The 6,009-nt window shown below is 38.3% G+C and overlaps 1 pseudogene; it reads left to right on the plus strand.

Moving 5' to 3' along the window:
* The first annotated feature begins 2,022 nt into the window (after positions 1–2,022).
* Positions 2,023–3,316, plus strand: LOC101443205 (tetratricopeptide repeat protein 14 pseudogene; annotated as a pseudogene).
* The last annotated feature ends 2,693 nt before the right edge of the window (positions 3,317–6,009 follow it).

Below are 6,009 nucleotides of genomic sequence, written 5' to 3' on the forward strand. Positions count from 1 at the left end.
TGTTTTAGTTAGACTTTAAATGGTTTTCTGCCTCAACCTGCAGAAGGTATCCCGTAATTCCTTGGAAGTCTTCAGCTTCTCTCAGGCATGTATAGAAAGCATACCCCTAATAAATATTCTGTTCATTTTATTGTACCTGAGATCTCTGCCAACTCTTTGTCTACAAAATTTGTCTTACTGGAGGATTCTGTTTTCCAAGTACTTAGCTAGATACTCTGAAAACAATAGTTCTGAATAAGCACATGTTAAAATGATATTATTTTGCTAGTTTTAATATTCATGTATTTGTTCATACATTTATTGAGCACCTAATCTGTGCAATGTCTGAGGTGCCAGGGGAACAGCAGTGAACAAAACAAATTCCCTGCCCACCAGTGAAAGCAACAAACAAAACACAACTGAACAAGTACATACATAGGGTGCCAGATGGCGATGTCTGCTGCGGAGAAAAGCACAGAACAGAAACTAAAGAGGTAGGGGAGTCCAGGAGGATGGGGGTTGGAGAAGTTTGCTCTTTTATTTAGGGTGATTAGGAAAGGTCTCAATGAGAAAGGAACGTTTGAACTCATGACAATTGATCCAGGAAGAAATCAAAACAAGAACGAAGGATCTGAAGCAGGAGCATCTTCGCATACTCAAGAAAGAGCAGAGGAGCCAGCATGGCTGGAGCAGAGGGTGCTAGGGGGGAGCAGTGGATGATGAGGTCAGGGAGCCTCCTAGGGCCAGACTGTGGGCCATGCAGGCCACAGCAGAATGGGCTTCCCCTCTGAGTCTAGTGGGAACCACCCCAGAGAGCAGAGCAGGGACATAATTTGACTTAGCATTAAGAGGATTTCTCTAGCTGCCATAAGGAGAGTTAAAAGTAGTGGGGCAAGGGCCAAAGCAGGGAAACCAGTTAGGAGCTTTATAATAATCAAGTGGCCAGGCAGAAGTGGTTCATTCCAGGGTGACAAGTGACAGTGATTCTGGATATGTTTTGAAGGTAGTGAGACAGGACAGGTACCATTTGGACATCATAGCTTCAGGGATGTATAATTCACCTTCTCCCCATCCAATCTACCTTAGCCAACTACAGCTAGTCCACTAGGGGAAATTACAGTGACAACTAATTAAATCCTGCTACACTTAGAGCAAGCCGACTTTATCTAATAAGAAGAACCTCACGATGTTCCTGACAGCAATATGTCAAATATCTTCCTCACCTCCTTCACCGCATTCCCCTTCTGTGATCTAATTCTTCTTGCTTCTTGGGATGGCACTGCAGGTATTACCCACAGCATTCTCCAAAAGGGAACAAAAATCTGTCCGAGAAGTTAGATAGCTGGGTATCTTTCTAAGAAAGGTAGAACTTGCAACAGACACCTAATTCTTTTCGGCAATAAAATTCCTGATTTATGCAATGCCTTTTTCCCATTTCTCAAAACTACATGCTAACAAAAGGTCACAAGCTGGCTCCAGTCCCCTGTGTACTTTGCAAGGTGATATAGTTCTGAAAAGAACAGCTTAACTTAAAGGTCAAGATACAAAATCTGTTTTTCCTGACTATAAAATATTGAATATTTCCTTATACTCATAGACCATGCTTTAGTAGCCTATACGGTATCAACATTCCTTTAAACTAAAGGATTTTTCAAGTATCAAAAATTTGGAAGAGAAACAAGCCTAACTACACAAGGGGGCACTAAAGCTCTTACCAACTCAGAAGTCTTTGGAGCTTACTTAGGTCCATACTTGTAACATGAAACCAAATATAATTTACCTGACTTTGCTTAAAAGAGATACTGATTTCTTTAAGATTTTACTAACAGCAAAGTCAACTCTAAATCTGAATAAACTGAATTATAATATTAAAAATAAATTCCATGTAAGATCAGAATATGTTTTCCTTAAAAAAAATCTCTGGAGATGTGTGTCCCGGCGGGCTCAGCTACTTCACCCAGCCTCTGGGGCAAACAGGCTAAAGTAGTGGACACGGAAGGGATGAATTAGCAGCAACCAGCCCTTGGTCCAGTAAACTCCAGCATGGACTTTAACCTTCTGCTGCAGTCACTGAATTGTCATGGGCTGTCATTGCTCTCCCTTCTCCAGAGCAAACGGGACAATCCACACAATCCAGAGTCCGCGAGGCCAATGGTGGAGCCTCTTCCAGCCCAAGGTCTCCACAGCAGTTACAGGGCAGAAAAGAGAAGAGAGTTGACAACATCGAAATAAAAACATTAATTTCCAAAAACTACATCTGCCTTATGCACTTTCCCAGAAACCCGATGTACCTGCAGGTTCTGACGGTTAATGAAGACAATGAAGATCATTATGCAGTCATGCCACCTTTAGAGCAGTTCACAGAGATACCTAGTATGTACTGGAGAGAGCTGTTTTTCTGAGATATGGAGCATGGTGATGGAGTGATTGGAAGCATTGGTTCCATTCGGGACTTGGAGTTTTTCATGTTGTTGATTGTTTAGGCAGTAGCATCATGGGAGATATATCACACTTAGAAATCACAGTTCTTTGTGCATTAAGAGATGTGCTCTCTCATAGTATCCGTGGGGATCCTTTACCATATCACCAACTTGGTGACAGCATCCCAGCTGGAATCAAGGATACTGACAGGTATCATGAAAAGCTCACAGTATCTCCAAATAGCTCATCTCTTCTGCCACACCTATCTGGGATTAAGTTGGGTGTAATTAATTCTGAAGAACCTTCTTTGTACTACAGGAGGATTGTTGAACTAAACAGCAATCCTTTGGAGTCCTATGAAAATATCATGCAGAGTTCCTTGGGATTTGTTAATCCAGGAGGAGTTGAATTTCTTCTAGGAAAAGTAGGAATAGATGAATCTAATCCACCATCTTTAATAAAAGGCCTACAAAGCAAAAATTTCTCAGAAGGCAATTTTGCTTCTGCATTAAGAAAGAAACAGTCTGCATCTTGGACTTTAAAATGTACATTGATTGGAGTTGATTATTATAAGGTTGAATGCCATGTGGAGGCTATGCGTGAATACAGTAAGGCTCTGGAAATAGACAAACAAAATGTGGAAGGTTTGATAACTCACGGAGCATTATATGCAACAAAAGGAAGTCTGAACAAAGCAATAGAAGATTTTGAGTTTGCATTGGAAAACTGTTCAAGTCGCAGGAATGCAAAAAAATACCTCTACCAGACACTTGTAGAAAGAGGACAGTTAGAAGAGGAAGAGAAGTTTTTATATGCTGAATCACTGTAAGAACACTTTGGCTTTGGATGAGACTTTTAAAGATGCAGAGATACCCTTCAGAAATTTCACAAATGTATGCAGAGAAATACAAGCTGAAAAAGAAAAGCAGAAAATGAAGAAAATATAAAGAAGTCCCAAAAAGTTGTGTAAGCTCTTAAAAGAGAAGAGGTTAAAAAAGAAAAAAAGAAAATTATCTTCTTCCTCTTCAAGTGTTTCTTCGCTGATGAATCAGTTTCTTCTTCGTCATCCTCTTCTGGTCACAGAAGACGAAAGAAATGGAAGAGGAACCATTCAGAGTCTTCATTTCCAAAGGCGTTCTTCTAAGGCATCTTCAAATCAGATAGGTCAGAATAGAAACGATGAGCGTTAGCCACTGCCAGTCAGTACTTCAACATCTTTCCTTTACCAAAAACAAGAAGTGGAAAAACTATTGGAAGAGCAAGATAGGTTATCATATCAAAAGATAGATAAAAGAGAAACATAAATACCTTCTCTCTTCATCCTCAGTTGAAATTCCAGATAATTTTAGAGGTCGATCTGATGATCCGAGAGACTTGTACAATACCCATAAAACCCAGGCAGGTAGTAGCAAAACAGAAAAGCCATATAAATCAGAGAGGCATTTTTCTCATAAAAGAGATTCCTCAGATACCATCTATAGGGATTCAGATGACAAGATAAAAGTTTATGGTTATAGAAGATTTGAAAAGGATGTTGAGGGAAGAAAAGAATACTATAAAGGTGGAAGGCAGGTTCAGTGAGGTATACTTGATGAGCAAGCTCAGACTACCCTTGGAAGTCAGTTAACAAATATAAAAAATATGCTTATTCTGGATCATGTGACTTAGGTAGACATGAGAAAATCTGTCAACTAAATACAAATCAAGGAGACTATGAAAGAGAAGACAATAATGGGGAGGATATAAAACAGAAGTTCTGGAAGAAGATGGACTAAATAACAAAGAGCAATCAGAAAGTGGAGTTAAAAGAATCTACCTCAAAATTTGCTGAATATATAATCAGATAGCTGAATTTGAGAAAGAAAAAGGAAATAAGCCAAAAAGTAATATGTCAAGGATAGCACCATTACCATAAAGGCAAATTTTTAAAAAATTGTGTCAAGTCATAATAATCCAGTTCAAAAGTCTCTGCTCCTAAGAATATTTTATTTGTAGAAATTGCAGAGAACAAATGCCTTTTAGTGTTTCTCAAATTACTTCAGTCGTAGATCCTCTTTTCACGGCCTGATTTTTAGACTTTTCATGTGCATATGTATAGTACTTCTTTCCCCAAATGACAATTTAAACACTCTGAAAGTATTGTTTCTTCACTGTAATGATATACGAGAATTCCTCAAATATCTTATCCTTCCTGCTACCTATTAAATTTGTGCACTGAAAAAAAATCCCTAATAAGACAGAGATGGAAGTTTTTAACAAGAGTACAGTAAGATGGTCTACACTAGGACACATTATCTCAAGACACCGCAGCCCAGTTCTCTGGCAGGGCTGTGAAATTGAAGAATTCTGCCCATTCTGGATGTGGACCTCTCCCTGCACCAGGGATCACACACACACACACACACACACACACACACCCCACACCTATCTATAAATTTTACCACTGTCTAGAATTTCCCTGGCTCTACTTCCCAATTTTTATTACATTTTTTTTCCCCTTTCTTTTTTGGTTAGGACATTTTAATAACTCATACAGCTGGTTACAACAAATATCTTCAGTAGGACATAACTACTTTTCATTTAGCAAATATGTCCCTTGCTTTCTAGATTCTTTAAATTGAAAATAAAGAATTGGGAAGTGACTGTGGTCCAAACTATTGAGCTCCCGTTTACCGTATGGAGGACCCAGATTCGATTCCTGGGACTCTCTGGTAAAAAAAAAAAAAGAAAAAGAGTCTTCCCAGACCTGCAGGGCACAAAGAAGCACAGGTCCCTGTGTGGCAAAGTGATGCACCAAAAAGACGATGATGCAACTAGAAAGAAAAAACAAAAAGTGAAGGATTTCAGAGCAGGGGTAGCTCAGTGCTGGAGCACCTGCTTTGCATATATGGTCCAGGGTTCAATTCCCAGTACCTCCTTAAAAAACAAAAAAGACAAGTTGAAGTATGAAAGTTTTTATTCTGGTATTTTACAAATGTTACTTAAATTACCTTATCCAGAAAATAGTTGCCTTAGATATTATTTCAGCAATAATAGGATGATTGGTAAATTTAATTTGAGTAAATATGAGAATATCTGGGCATTGGGGGAGTAATGTGTTCTACTGTCCAGTTCAGATAGCTGCTACTGCGCCCTTTGGAATTCCTTTAGAAGAAAGATGGATTATTATAGCAGTAAAAGAACTTGAGACCTAAGGTAATTGTTGCTTTCAAAAAACTAACAAAGATGGAGCTAATTAAAATGGAGAAAGCACTATAACAGAAAAACAAAGACTAGATACTGTTTGTTGCTTCTTTGGAATGGACAATAATAGTTTAAAAATGAATTTGGGGATATGTTTTAAAGATCAGTAAATCAATTGCTGAATGTTTAATGTGATGGGTATTCTCATATAATGAGGGTTTGACTATTAATATAACTATATATAATGAAAATAAAATAAATCTATCCTTTGGGCATGGTATAGTTTCCTATGGGAATGGTGTAGTTTCCTGTCGACATGGAGAACACTTGTAATGAAGAGAAATTCAACATTTTTTAAGATGGGGAGGTAGAGAAGGGGAACTTCTACTGCATGTCTGTACTATACTGTTTTAACTATTTTAAATA

Source organism: Dasypus novemcinctus, chromosome 1 (assembly GCF_030445035.2).
Source record: "Dasypus novemcinctus isolate mDasNov1 chromosome 1, mDasNov1.1.hap2, whole genome shotgun sequence".
NCBI lineage: Eukaryota > Metazoa > Chordata > Mammalia > Cingulata > Dasypodidae > Dasypus > Dasypus novemcinctus.